This window comes from Tamandua tetradactyla, chromosome 1 (assembly GCF_023851605.1).
Source record: "Tamandua tetradactyla isolate mTamTet1 chromosome 1, mTamTet1.pri, whole genome shotgun sequence".
Taxonomy (NCBI): domain Eukaryota; kingdom Metazoa; phylum Chordata; class Mammalia; order Pilosa; family Myrmecophagidae; genus Tamandua; species Tamandua tetradactyla.
The window spans coordinates 65785579-65801481 of record NC_135327.1 but is presented as its reverse complement, the minus strand read 5'-3'; the positions used below and the strand labels follow the sequence as shown (position 1 = coordinate 65801481).

Genomic DNA, 15903 nt, shown 5'->3' with positions numbered 1-15903 from the left:
TAGGAAGGTTAAATGTAATTAAGATATCAGTTCTACCTAAATTGATCTATAGATTCAACACAATACTAATCAGAATGCCAACAACCTACTCTGAGGACTTGGAAAAGCTAGTTATCAGATTCATTTGGGAGGGAAAGAGATGTTGAAAGAAATGATAAAAATATCCTAAAAAAGAAGAGTGAATTGAGAGGATTAACACTTCCTGATTTTAAAGCCACAGTGATCAAAATGGCATGGTACTGGCACAAAGAGATATGATTAGACATTTTTTCTGAAGAGCAAATACAAAATGGCTAAAAAGCACATGGAGAAATATTCATCTTCATTAGCTGTAAGGGAAATGTAAATCAAAGTTACAATGAGGTATCTCACGTCTATAAGAATAACTGCTATTAAATAAATAGGAGACCGCAAATGTTAGAGAGGATGTGTAGAAATTGAAACGCTTATTCACTGCTGATGGAACACTTTCCAGCAGTAAGACGAAATAAAGTCTTGAAGCATATGACAACATGGATGAACCTTGACGACATAATGCTGAGTGAAATAAGCTAGGCACAAAAAGATAGATCTGTATGATATCCCCAGTATAACCTTGGTAAAGGTAAATTCAAAATCTTTAGAATATAGAACTAGAGATACACAGAAGGTAGAGATGGGTGAACAGTTAGCTAATGAGGTTGAACTTAAATGTAAAGGAATAGATAGAAGTGGAGGCAGTTTATTAGTGAGTCTATAAGTAATATTGCCATATTAAAGGTGAACATGATTAAATGGGGTTGTATAGAGCCCACTGATTAACATTACAAATATAAATAAGTTCTTGCATGAGCTACTTCAAAGGTAATGAAACTTGTAGAAAGCATAAATAATAGAGAGGTATGGGGGAAAACCACTATTGCATGCTGTGGTCTATATTTAACAGGAAGACATCAACCGCACTATAGCAATACTAGGGGTAAATCATTCGGTGGGGGAAGGACAAGAGTTAAGGGGAGGTTTGAATTTTCTGTTTGGTGAGGGTGTTCTCTTGGGAGTAATGAAAATTGTCTTAACTTGAGAGCGTTAATAATTATACAACTAAGTGAGGATAATATGGGACATGGATCATTGACTTTGGACATTATACATGATGCCCAATGGCTGGAGGTGACTGAAGGATGTGTTTACTGAGAAGTTGAATGGCGAACTATGGTGTATAGCGTGTGATTGAATATTGTGTGGTTATAGAAAAGAATGAAGTTGTGAGGCATGTAACAATGTGAGTGATACATCCCAGAGTATGTTGAGCAGATAATTAAAAAGTATTGGCAAAGTCCCTTGAAGGACTGGAGGAAAAGAAGAAATTATTAAGTATTATCACTGGGGAAACCCCTGATATTGTCAAACAGTAAGGTCTCCCAAATCAGTAGGCCAAGCCCTTGATCTTTTGTTTTTTTTCTTTAAATGCCATAACAACATACAAACATAAACTTTCTTAACATATGCACATTCCAATACTTGGTTACAATCATTGGCTCACAATATTACCACATAGTTGTATATTCATCACCATGATCATTTCTTAGAACATTTGCATCACTCAAGAAAAAACTCATACATTCCATACCCCTTGCCCCTCTGTCTCATTGACCACTAGTATTTCCATCTACCCAATATATTTTAACCTTTGTCCCCCCTATTTTTTTTCCTATACGCCTTACCACTCCCTTTCATTGATCACTAGTGTTTCAACCTACTCAATTTAACATTTGTCCCCCTATTATTTGTTTATTTTTTATCCATATTTTTTACTCTTCTGTCTGTACCGTAGATAAAAGAAGCATCAGACACAAGGTTTTCACAATCACACAGCCACATTGAAGCCCTTGATCTTGAGGCTTGCTGTTATGAAGCTTACTTCTGTAGCAGAGAAGCTAAGCCTATCTATAGTTATGCCTAAGAGTTATGTCCAGAAAACCTGTTTTGTTTCTCAGATGTGATCTCTCTCTCTCTCTAAGTCCAACTCTGCAAGGAAAATCCTTACTCTGTCCCCTACATGGGACATGACATCCAGGGGCAAAATTCTCCCTGGTAGCATGGGATATGACTCCTAGGGATGAGCCTGGCCCTGGCACCGTGGGATTGACAATGCCTTCCTGACCAAAAGAGGGAAAATAAATGTAATAAAATAAAGTATCAGTGGCTGAGAGAGTTCAGATAGAGTTGAGAAGCTGTTGTGGAGGTTACTCTTATGCAAGCTTCAGCTAGATATTGTTATTTACCATGGTTTACCAAACCCCAACCAAATCCATTTCTGTTAACCATAAAGAACACTTAGGGCTCTATCTGAGATTCTGTAAAAGTTTCGTGCGCTATGATTACTTTCCAGAAACCTACAACTTCCAGGTGGATTCCTTGAAACCCAGAGGGACCAGCCTCTCCAAGAACATCAACTAGTTCTGTCCCCCTATCCTGTATTATCAACACTCCTTTCCAATATGAAAAAGTTAGAATGGGCATATCCGAAATATCCCTAAAAATTGGGAGAAAGATCAAAATAGAAGGAGGGGTTATAACAGAGAAGATAGAATTTAACAAATGATTATGACTGCTGAATCATTATATTTGGATTTCTTTTAGTGTCCAGTGTCTTGGAGCATCTAGAAGGAAAAACCTGAAATTGTGGAAGTGTAACCCATATCAAATCCTGAAATCTGTTCTGTAACTACTTGCTAAAATGTACTTTGAAATTTATTGCTTTTTTGTATGTATTTTATATTTTGCAATAAAAAATTTTTAAAAAATTAGGGGGCTATCTTCAGTGATCATAAGGCTCTTAAGTTGAAAAACTGGATAAATAGGTAAAATGAAGGCAAGGGTTTTTACAATCCTTAAAGTTTAAGATAAAGATTATACAATCATCATCAGAGATCAAGGCAGCTGAAATTCAGAGATCTGAGCTATTTCCCTCTGTCTACTCCAGTACACCAGAAAGTAAAAAGGAGTATCTACATATAATGAGTCAGTAATCAAAATCGTCCCTTAAATCCTAATTTCTTGGTTACAGTGGTCCCTCTGCCCCTTTAAAAACAAAACAGACCAAGCACTCAGAAACAATCAATGAGGAGAATCTACAGAGATTTTCAAGGGAGATGGTATTGAAGTCCAACAGATTGGAAAGGACAATCATCCCAGGTAGAAGAAATAACCTGTAAAATTAAATGGTGTTATTAAACATTGTGGCTTTTTTTTTAAAGGAATATTAAAATTCCTATAATCCTGGGGGAAGGGATTGATGGGAGATAAGACTCATCTTTTTACCCAGTAGGCTGGAACTACGCTTGGGCATAAGATAGTTGTTGTGCTAAAAGAATTTGAGCCATCCTGTAGAAGTTAGAATAACTAGTGGTTTTTAAGCTGAAGAGGGTTGTGGTCAGTTTTGTGGGGAAGTTAACAGGCAGCAGTCAAAATAGCTTGGCGGGAGTAGTAGGGATTGGAAGAAGGATACCTGTTAGGAGGCTTTGCAGTAGTTCAAGGTATGTAGAAGTATACAGAGGCTAATACTGGGTTCTGTGGAACATATGGGGGCAAGAGGAGGGGAAGGTCACAAAAGGAGACCAGATGGACTTGTCAGTATATGATGGGGATGAAGACAGTTGCAGAATCCAAGGGCTGGATGGCAGGAGTATTGCCATCATGTGCTCTAAAGTGACAAGATGGACTGAAACTGCAAAGCCACAGGTTTGGATATTTTTTTCTGGTATGTATGATGAATTTTTTTTAATGTTTTTTTTTTTAATTGAGAAATATAACATCTATAGCAAAAAGCAATAAATTTCCAAGTATGTAGTGGGGAGGCCAATGGTTTCATTTGCAGAGTTGGGCTTAGAGAAAAAGTCTACCTCTAAGCAGCAGAAGAGGTCTCCTCGAGGTGACTCTTAGGTATACTTATAGGTAGGCTAAGCTTAGGCTAGGCTTCTCCTCTACATACATAAGCTTCACAAGAGCAAGTCTCAAGATCAAGGGCTTGACCTATTGATGTAGGTGTGTCCCTGATGTTTGGCACAGTATCCGGGGTTTCCCTGGTGGTAAAGTTTCACAGGTTTGGATTTGACTCTTGGCAGTCACTAGTGAGAGCCAGAGAAGTTTCACTGTGGGGCTTGCTGAAAGATTGTGAGGACACTGATAGGCTGGAGAGCAGAGAGCATGATCTGAGAATTTTAGCTCTGAATTAAAGAATTATGTGGCAGTAATCTGAAGAAGACTGGTTGAGAGAAGGGTTATGAGTTCTTATTTTGCTGGTTTTTAGGTATGGGTGAGGTGTGAGTACAGAGAATTAGCGGGTAGAAGAACTCACCAAAGAAACTGAGAGGGTATTTGGTGGAGCAGGGCCCTACAGGAGATGGGAAGAGGTGGGAGTGGACACTGAGCTGAGGGGTCAGTTGATCTTGGAGAGGAGGAGGAGTACTTCCTAGGCATATCAGACTGCCTTGTGTACTAATTATGGGAAAATCCTGTTTTACACAAGAATTGGATTAGGAATGATGCTTTGCTATATTAAAATAATTCTTTCCTTTACCAAAATAATTTATCCCAAGCTCTCTTTAAATAGCAAACTTCATAGTTAGGCAAAAGCTCTCTGTGAATGTATAAACGCATTACCTGCATGGAAGCGCTCAAGGATTTGTGCACCCATCTCCCAACTTGAGAAGCTTTCACGTAATTGTAAGTACTTCCCTTTTGCCTGCTTGAGGACAGTCTTCCTCATCTCTAGTCCCACGGCTGAGCCAGGGGACAGGGTGGGGAGATGAAAAAGGCTTAGGTGGCACTGCAGTTGTGCTTATCTGGGTGTTTTCTCAGGAGAAAGAGGGATGGAGGAGCTACTTTGCCTTTCTTAGTTTTCTCTTATTGGAATCTCAGCCCTGGGATGGGGAGAGAAGTAGGTGATAGGGAGGGAGTGGTAAACCTCAGGTAAGTACAGAAGCAACCGAGACCCAGTCTGTCTTGGGAGCCCAAGAACAGAGAGAAGAAAAAGATGCTAGACTTGTGACAGTTACTCATGGCGCTGACACAAGTCATCTTTAGTCTTGAAATGCTATTTTCAGGTATATTGAACCTTCTCACATCACTTATGGAAAAGGGCTAGACTCTCATGACTGCTTTTCTTGATGCTGAGAGGTGTTTAAATGCATTACTCTTAGGCACTTCTGTAGTCTTAACTGCATTTAGTCTCACTTAGCAAAAGTTAATAGATTATATTCGGAGGTCTAGCTGTGCAATTTTGCTTGCACAAACAAAAGTATTTTTTGGATGTAATGAGGAAACTCGTGCACATCAAAGAGAAAGCTGACTTGCTGGGATTAACCCTTGCATAGTAGAATTTAAAACTGACTGCCGTTTGATAATTAAGTATACAGCAGGAACCTGGGTCTCAGGCCAAGAGATCAGACAGAATGACATCCACTTCTTAGAATTTAGGTGTCTTAGTTTTTTAATGGACTAGGAAAACTAATTATTTAAGAGTAAGAAGCTGAGAATGTCTTTTGTAACATTTGTGTGCAGTTCTTAATGCATTTATTTTTTAAGTTCTTTTTTTTCCTATATTGAATTTGTTTAAAGCTTGTCCCAACTGGCTACACGTTGTGTTAGAAATGGTTAGACATGATTTGTTCTCTTTCTAGAAGGTTAAAATCTCATATTGGATTCCCTTGACAACTGTATGTAATCTCATAGGTCTGTGTAAATAATCAAAATGAACAAATAAAATATTTGACTTATGTGCAAATAAAATGTCATTATGTCATTTAATGTCATAGTGTAAAGTATGAAGGGATTGTGGAAAGAAGGGAGTGTACCCTCTGTTGTACTTAGGGACAAGGTTTAGTTTTGGTAAAAGCTTGAAGATAGGAGTAAAATAATGAGATGAAAGATCTGAGAAAAGGGAGGATAGGTGAAACAGACCAGTGAATTGATACTAAAAGCGTCAGAGTCAGCAAGTCACCCCAGCATCTCTCACCTTCAGTTTATCTAGATCCTGAGTGCCTTTGGGCACTGGTGCACGTTCTCCTGTGCCTTTTTCACCCAGGTCTAAGCACCATCTCTAAGCTGATGCCTCCAAACCATGTTTCCTCATCACTGTGCCCCCACCACCCGCCACCCCTACCCCAAATTCCAAGCTACCATTGTGTCTCTCCCAGACCTGCCACCTCTGTGGGTTCCTTGTTCCCAGTCTTTGGTATTCTACAGTCCAGTCTCCACATAGAATTAATTGCCAAATCAAAGGTTGTGTGGAATTTATCTGATTTCTTCTAAAACTTTTATAATTTTAGTTATTACATTTAGGCCACTGATCCATTTTGCGTTAATTTTTTTTTTTTTTTATTAACGGAAAGAAAGAATTGTGTTAATTTTTTGATCTATGGAATGAGGTATGGGTCCAGTATCATTCTTTTCCTTGTGGTTATTCACTTGTCCCAACACCATTGTTGAAGAGACTATTCTTTCCCCCACTAGGTGATCTTGGCGACCTTGTAAAAAAATCAGTTGACTATAGATGTTTGGGTTTATTTCTGAACTTTCAAACCTATTCCATTGGTTTGTATGCCTCTCTATGGCAAAAGCACACTTTTGACAACTGTAGTTTTATAGATAAGTTTTAAAGTTGGGAAATGTGATTCCTCCTACTTTGTTGTTTTTCAGTATTATCTGGGGCTGCTTGCCCTTCCATATGAATTTGAGGCTTTTTCGTTCCCTGCACAAAAGGCCATTGGAGTTTGATTTCTGGTGCCTGCCTATGTGGAAAAAAGAAAAAAGACCATTGGAATTTTATAGAGTTTGCATTGAATTTATAGATTGCTTTGGGGAGTATTACCCAAATATCACTACAATATTTCGTCTTTCAATCCAGAATATGGGATGCCTTTCCTTTAAATTAGATCTTTTTCATTTCTTTCAGCAATGCTTTGTAATTGTTAGTGTATAAGTCTTTACCTTCTTGGTTATATTTATTCCTAGGTATTTTATTCTTTAGAATGTTATTAAAGATTGAACTTTCTTTATGTCATTTCAGATTGTTTATTTCTAGTATATAGAAATGTACCTGATTCATGTGTGTTGACTTATACCCTGTAACTTTAGCTGAATTTGTTTATTCGAACTGATAGTTCTTTTGGTGGGTTCTTTGAGATTTTCTAGTTATAGAATTATGTCATTTGCAAATAGAGATGGTTTTATTTCTTTCTTTCCAATTTGGATACCTTTTCTTTCTTTTTATGGCCTAATTGCTCTGGCTGGCACTTCTAGTTCAGAGTTTAGTAGCAGAAGAAGGTAGACAACCTTGTTTTGTTTTTTATCTTAGGGGGAAAGCTTTCTGTCTTTTACCATTGAGTATGTTATCTCTGTGTTTTTGGTTTTTTTTTTTATAAATGTAAATAAATCCTCTTTCTTGTCTTAAGGAAGTTCCCTTTTATCTTTTAATGTACTGAATGTTTTTATTATGCAGAAAAATTGCACAGAAAGTACATAGTTCCCATAAACTCTTGTTCTACACCTGCCCTCCATAGTCTCCCCTATTAATATCTTCCATTAGTGTGGTATATTTATTATTATTGCTGGACTGATATTGGTATGTTTTTAATAAGTAAAGCCTATAGTTTACATTAGGGTTCTCTCTCTGTGTTAAGAGATGCTTAGCAAAATGTATCCATCATATGGAATCTTATAGAATAATTTCATTATTTTGTATTTGTATTCCTAAGGCATATCAATCTGTAGTTTTCTTTTGGTATCTTTGTCACACTGGCCAATGCTGGCTTAATAAAATGGGTTAGGAAGTGTTTCCTCTTCAATTTTTTTGAAAGAGTTTGAGTACGGCAATGATGTTTATTCTTTCTTTAAATGTTTGGCAGTATTCACCAGTCAAGCCACCTGGCCCTGAACTTTTATTGTTGAAAGATTTTTGATTATGGATTTAATCTCTTTACTTGTTCTAGGTCTGTTGAGACTTAATATTTCTCCTTTAGTCATATTTGATAATTTGTATTTTTAGGAATGTGTCCATTTCTTCTAAGTTATCTAATTTGTTGTTATACAATTAGTGTTAGTCTTTTCTCATAATTTCCTTAATGCCTGTAAGGTCAGTCGTAATGGTCCCACTTACATAATTTATTTTAATTATCTGCCTCTTTTCTTTTTTTTTCCCTAGTCAAACTCTCCAGTAGTTTATCAAAATTTTTTTGATCTTTACAGATAACCAGCTTTTAGTTTTGTTGATTTTCCTCTATTGTTTCTGTAATCTAGATTTTGATTAACTCTGCTATATCTTTATTGTTTCCTTCCTTCTGCAGATTTAGTTTAGTTTACTCTTCTTTTTCTAGTTCCTTGGGATGTAAAGTTTGGTTGTTGCTATAAGACCTTTTTTTTTTTTTTTGGGAAAAAAAAGTTGGCAAGCTTTATTTCAGTTGTAATGGTTACAGATAACATATCCAGCCCTACACCTACCCCACCCTATGCAGTCCCCTGAGCAAGCTGAACTACCCTTTCCCTCTAGTCTCACTTCTTGTCCTCCTCCTTCTTATCCTTTTTGCCATCCTTGGTATCCTGGGAGACCAAGTAGCCCATGGCATTTTGGGCTCATCACTGGGATCCACACCCAGAAGGTTCTCCAGGACACTCTGAAAGAACTGAGGGTCCTGCACATTAATCATCCTCCTCCTTGGCTGGCTCAGATGTGTCCATGGCTGAACTGGCAACAATATCAGCTGATTATGCCTGGCCTAACTCTGCTCCCTGCAGGGACGTCTGCATGGCATAAGCAACTTGCTCTTCTTCAGTCATACTGCTCGGGTCATGGAGCCCAGTGCGACTGAACTCCTGCTGGCTGATTGTTACCTTCAGCAGGACAGCATCTGAATCTTCAGTGCCAGGTGTAGCAATCCCAGCCGTGGCAGCAGAGATTGCAGCTACTTGCTGTGCCTTCTTTTTGTTTTGCTACCGTTGGTCTTCCATGGAAACACAAAGGGCCAGGCGGTTTGGGACAGCACTGGGATCCACTCCAAATTCAAAATCACTGGCATCAAGCTCCAACAGTGTATCACCTTCACCAGCCAGAATCGCAGAACTGATGAGGGCATTGGCTGAGCTAGGCCCAGGAGGCACTGTCATCAGATGAGAACTGGTTACATCTTTGCCATTCAAGTGTGTTTGCACAGACTGTTAGCGTTTCTTTGTTCACCTCCTCTTCCCCCAAATTGATAATGTCAGCATTTATTCTCTTCTTCTTGAGGCATTTCGCCAGTTTCACCAGATCCTTCTCATTGTCTTCTAGCGGGTTTCCGACAAAGGCAGTGATGTCCATCTTAGGCTTCTTGCTTTGTTGGTGCTTCAATAGCCATGCGGATGCCAGTGCAAAAGGTGACCTTCTTCTTGGGTTGGACAGTATGGAGCTTGTACAGGATGCAGCTCGTGTCAGGGTTCATTGTAGTCAGCACTTCACAGTCATTGGCCAGTGTGGTGAAGTTCACATTGTTCTCAGGGTTGCTGTGAGTATTGGAGTGGCATACTATGTTGATGGCATCCTGTTGAGCTAAACCATAGTGCTTTCCAACACCATCTTGCCACCTTCCTCCCTCCCTGGTTCTCGTGACTCTTTTCTTTTTTTTTTTTCAAAATTCCTCTGGCATGGCAGGCAAGCATTCTTGCCTGCTGAGCCATCTTGGCCCGCCCTCTTTTCTTTTTTGATGTGGGCATTTACAGGTATAAATTTTCCCTCTTTTAACTGCTTTCTCTACTATATATATATATATTTTAACATTTTTTATTGTATAGTATAATATATATATATATATACACAGCAAAGAAATAAAAAAGCAATAGCTTTCAAAGCACTGTTCAAGAAGTGGTTACAGAACAGATCCCAGTGTCTGTCATGGACTACCATACGATTCTCTCATATTTTTCCTTTAGCTGCTCCTGTATACAGGAGGCTAGAGGGCCTAAATACTTGATTATCATCTGTTCTAAGTTTGCTAGCTGCCAGAATGCAAAATACCAGGAACAGAATGGCTTTTAAAAAGGGGAATTTAATAAGTTGCTAGTTTACAGTTCTAAGGCCAAGAAAATGTCCCAATTAAAACAAGTCTATAGAAATGTCCAATCAAAGGTATCCATCCAGGGAAAGATACCTTGGTTCAAGAAGGCTGATGATGTTCAGGGTTTTTCTCTCATTCTAGAAAGGCACATGGTGGACACAGTCAAAGTTTCTCTCTCGGCTGGAAGGGTACCTGGCGAGCAAGGCGTCAGCTGCTAACTTTCTCTCCTGGCTTCTTGTTTCATGAAGCTCCCTGGGCGGCATTTTCCTTCTTCATCTCCAAAGGTTACTGACTTGTGGGCTCTCTACTTCTCGTGACTGTGTTATTCTTCTCTGCTCTTTCTGAATCTCTTTCTTTCTCCAAAATGTTTCCTCTTTAATAGGACTCCAGAAACTAATCAAGACCCACCCAAATGGGTGGAGACATGTTACCTAATCCAGCCTAACAACCACACTTGATTAAATCACATCTCGAGGGAGATGATCTGATTACAGTTTCAAACATACTGTATTGACTAGGGATTATTCTGCCTTTACGAAATGGGATTTTGATTAAAACATGGCTTTTCTAGGGTAAATACATCATTTCAAACCAGCACATTATCACAATTGGCTTTTTTCTTTCTTTTCTTGTGAAAAATAACATATATACAAAAAAGCTATACATTTCAAAGCACAGCACCACAATTAGTTGTAGAACATATTTCAGACTTTGACGTGGGTTACAATTCCACAATTTTAGATTTTAGGTTCTAGCTGGTCTAGAAGTAAAAATACTGGAGACTAAAAGAAATATCAGTTTAATGATTCAGCATTCATATTCATTTAAGTCCTATCTTCTATGTATAATTCCACCATCACCTTTGATCTTTCCATCCCTCTCTTTGGAGGTGTTTGGGCTATAGCAATTATAAATTTTTGATATTGGAAGGGTCTGTCACTAATACAGGGTAAGGAGATGAAACTCTCTGATGTTCTGGAGAGGCTGGGCTAGGTTTCAGGACTTATCTGGACCAGGGACCCATCTGGAGATTGTAGATTTCTGGAAAAGTTACTCTAGTGCCTGGAACCCTTGTGAAATCTTACAAATTGCCCAAGGTGTTCTTTAGGATTGGCTGGAATGGTCCTGGTCGGGGTTTGACAGGTTAAGATAGGTAGCGAGGCCTACCTGAATCTTGCCTAAGAGCGGCCTCCAGAGTAGCCTCTCGACTCTTTGATCTCTCTCTGCCACTGATACTTTATTAATTACACTTCTTTTCCTCCCTTTTGGTCAGGATGGAATTGTTGATCCCATGGTGCCAGGTTTGAATTCATCCCTGGGAGTCATTTCCTACGTCACCAGGGAGACTTTCACCCCTGGATGTCATGTTCCATGTAGGGGGGAGGGCAATGATTTCACTTGCAGAGTTGGGCTTAGAGAGACTGAGGTCACATCTGAGCAACAACAGAGGTCTTCCAGAAATAATTAGGCATGCCTATAGGTAGTCTGAACTTCTCCGCTACCTACATAAGCTCTCCAAGAGTAGTCATGATTGAGGGCATGGCCTATTGATTTGGGCATCTCTAAAGTTTGACACAGTATCAGGGGATTCTCTGATTGTAAGGTTTGATAGTTCCATAGTCTTTCTCCCCTTCCTCAGTGGACTTTGCCAATACTTTTTGATTATCTGCTTAATATACTCTACGATGTTTCCAGGTGTTGCAATAATCTATACAAGATTAAAGGACCTCTTATTCTGTGCTTCCTGTGTTTCAGTTTTCAAATGAATATGTAGATAGGTTGAATTAGATTATGCATTCCAGAAAATTTCAGTTCCAGATCAAATAAACCTTTCTTCCACTGGTCTCAAAGAGTATGTGTGGTTCTAAAATAATGACGCTGTCTTCCTTACCCCTATGTTCTGAATTACTTTAACCCCAACCTGTTCAGCTTTGTTCATTTCTCTGAATATCAGATTATATATATATGAAACAGCCTCTCAAAATCCAGTACAGTATTTTTTTGAAAACATTATTTATTATGAAATATATATACAAAAAAGTGATATATTTCAAAGTACATTTTTTATTATTAATTAAAAAAATTAACACAACATTTAGAAATCATTCCATTCTATATATGCAATCAGTAATTCTTAATATCACATAGATGTATGATCATCATTTCTTAGTACATATGCATCGATTTAGAAAAAGAAATAGCAAGACAACAGAAAAAGAAATAAAATGATAATATAGAGAAAAAATAAAAATAAAAAATACAAAAATATATAAGAAAAAAACAACTATAGCTCAGATGCAGCTTCATTCAGTGTTTTAACATAATTACATTACAATTAGGTAGTATTGTGCTGTCCTTTTTTTTTTTTTTTTTTAGAAATCATACCATTCTACATATGCAATCAGTAATTCTTAACATCATCACATAGATGCATGATCATCGTTTCTTAGTACATTTGCATCGGTTTAGAAGAACTAGCAATATAACCGAAAAAGATATAGAATGTTAATATAGAGAAAAAAAATAAAAGTAATAATAGTAAGAACAAAACAAAACAAAACAAAAACCTATAGCTCGGATGCAGCTTCATTCAGTGTTTTAACATGATTACTTTACAATTAGGTATTATTGTGCTGTCCATTTTTGAGTTTTTGTATCTAGTCCTATTGCACAGTCTGTATCCCATCAGCTCCAATTACCCATTATCTTACCCTGTTTCTAACTCCTGCTGAACTCTTTTACCAATGACATATTCCAAGTTTATTCTCGAGTGTCGATTCACATCATTGGGACCATACAGTATTTGTCTTTTAGTTTTTGGCTAGACTCACTCAGCATAATGTTCTCTAGGTCCATCCATGTTATTACATGCTTCATAAGTTTATCCTGCCTTAAAGCTGCATAATATTCCATCGTATGTATATGCCACAGTTTGTTTAGCCACTCATCTGTTGATGGACATTTTGGCTGTTTCCATCTCTTTGCAATTGTAAATAACGCTGCTATAAACATTGGTGTGCAAATGTCCGTTTGAGTTTTTGCCCTTAATTCCTTTGAGTAGATTCCCAGCAATGGTATTGCTGGGTCGTATGGCAATTCTATATTCAGCTTTTTGAGGAACCGCCAAACTGCCTTCCACAGTGGTTGCACCATTTGACATTCCCACCAACAGTGGATAAGTGTGCCTCTTTCACCGCATTCTCTCCAGCACTTGTCATTTTCTGTTTTGTTGATAATGGCCATTCTGGTGGGTGTGAGATGATATCTCATTGTGGTTTTGATTTGCATTTCTCTAATGGCCAGGGACATTGAGCATCTCTTCATGTGCCTTTTGGCCATTTGTATTTCCTCCTCTGAGAGGTGTCTATTCAAGTCTTTTTCCCATTTTGTAATTGGGCTGGCTGTCTTTTTGTTGTTGAGTTGCACAATCTCTTTATAAATTCTGGATACTAGACCTTTATCTGATATGTCATTTCCAAATATTGTCTCCCATTGTGTAGGCTTTCTTTCTACTTTCTTGATGAAGTTCTTTGATTGCACAAAAGTGTTTAATTTTGAGGAGCTCCCATTTATTTATTTCTTTCTTCAGTGCTCTTGCTTTAGGTTTAAGGTCCATAAAACTGCCTCCAATTGTAAGTTTCATAAGATATCTCCCAACATTTTCCTCTAACTGTTTTATGGTCTTAGACCTAATGTTTAGATCTTTGATCCATTTTGAGTTAACTTTTGTATAGGGTGTGAGATACGGGTCTTCTTTCATTCTTTTGCATATGGATATCCAGTTCTCTAGGCACCATTTATTGAAGAGACTGTTCTGTCCCAGGTGAGTTGGCTTGACTGCCTTATCAAAGATCAAATGTCCATAGATGAGAGGGTCTATATCTGAGCACTCTATTCGATTCCATTGGTCGATATATCTATCTTTATGCCAATACCATGCTGTTTTGACCACTGTGGCTTCATAATATGCCCTAAAGTCAGGCAGTGCGAGACCTCCAGCTTCGTTTTTTTTCCTCAAGATGTTTTTAGCAATTCGGGGCACCCTGCCCTTCCAGATAAATTTGCTTATTGGTTTTTCTATTTCTGAGAAATAAGTTGTTGGAATTTTGATTGGTATTGCATTGAATCTGTAGATCAATTTAGGTAGGATTGACATCTTAACTATATTTAGTTTTCCAATCCATGAACACGGTATGCCCTTCCATCTATTTAGGTCTTCTGTGATTTCTTTTAACGGTTTTTTGTAGTTTTCTTTGTATAGGTTTTTTGTCTCTTTAGTTAAATTTATTCCTAGGTATTTTATTCTTTTAGTTTCAATTGTAAATGGGATTCGTTTCTTGATTTCCCCCTCAGCTTGTTCATTACTAGTGTATAGAAATGCTACAGATTTTTGAATGTTGCATTTTTTTTTAAGTATATAAATTTTTGTATGTTATAGTTTCATTTGTCTCAAAGTATTTTCTACTTTCCCTTGTGATTTTTTGGTAGAGCCATTGCTTATTTAAAAATGTGTTGCTTAATTTTCACATTTTTGTGAATTTTCTTGTTATTGATTTCTATCTCTATTCCATCATAATGGGCGAGGATACTTTGTGTGTCAGTTTTTTCAAATTTTTTGAGAATTCTTTTATGATCTACCATATGATATATTTTGGATAATGTTTCATGTACACTTGAGAAGATTGTATTCTGCTGTTGTTGGGTAGAGTGTTCTATAGATGTCTATCAGGTCTTGTTTTTTTTCATCCTCTGTTTGCTTATTGATCTTTGGTATAGATGTTCTATTCATTACTGAAAGTGGAGTATTGAAGTTTCCAGTTATTATTGTAGAACTCTGTGTTTCTCACTTCAGTTCTCTTAATGTGTGCTTCATAATTTGGGGCTCTGTTCTTTGGTGGGTTTATATATTCGTAATTGTTACAGTGTCACGATTAACTGATCCTTTAATCAATTTGTAATGTCTGTCTTTGTCCCTTGTAACAAATTTTGATTTAAAATCCATTTTGTCTGTTATTGGTATAGCTGCTCCAGCTCTATGAGTGCTGTTTGCATGAAATATTTTTTCCATCTTTTCACTTTTCTTCCTTTTGTGTCTTTGGGTTTAAAGTGAGAATCATGGTAAACAGTCTATATAGTAGGATGAAATTTTCTTTTATCCATCCTGCTAGTCCTTTTTAATTGATGAGTTTAATTCATTGATATTGGAAATGATTGCTGATAATGAAGGACATACTTCTGCCATTTTGCTTGCTATTTGTTTTTTAAATGTCTTGATTTCTTTTTTGTTCCTCAGTTTCTCCATACACTTTAATGTATGTCAGTATTGCCAACTAGGGAAGCTCACTGGAGCTTCAAGCTTCTTTTGGCACCCAGAATTTTACTGAGGTTTCATTCTGAAGTTGGGCTGATATCACCTGGCTCAGCCTCCAACCCTCTAATCGAATGATCTATATTTCTAATGTGGCCAGATCCACCATGCATGATAAAGATACTACCAGTATTTGAGAAATTCCAAAGGTTTAGAAGTATTGTCCCCTACACCCCACCCTTAGGAGCTGGGACAAGGGCCAGACCTCTCTTTGGAGTAAAATTAATTCTTTATTTTATTTTATTTTATTTTATTTTATTGACAAAGCAACATGCAAATACCAACATTCTTTTAAAAAAAATTTTTTTTAAACATAACAACATACAAACACGAACATTCTTACCATTTGATCATTCTATTCTTGGTACATAATCAATAACTCACAATATCATCACATAGTTGTATATTCATCACCATCTGATTATTTCTTAGAACATTCCAGAAATGAAATCACTCCGTAACTCC

The 15903-nt window shown here is 37.4% G+C and overlaps 1 protein-coding gene and 1 pseudogene across 3 annotated transcripts in view; one reads left to right on the top strand and one right to left on the bottom strand.

Moving 5' to 3' along the window:
* NUDCD3 (NudC domain containing 3) overlaps nucleotides 1-15903 on the top strand; it is a 238738-nt gene that overhangs the window by 115108 nt on the left and 107727 nt on the right. The gene's annotated exons all lie outside the window — the stretch shown is intronic.
* LOC143678333 (26S proteasome non-ATPase regulatory subunit 4-like) overlaps nucleotides 8533-15903 on the bottom strand; it is a 33066-nt pseudogene continuing 25695 nt past the window's right edge.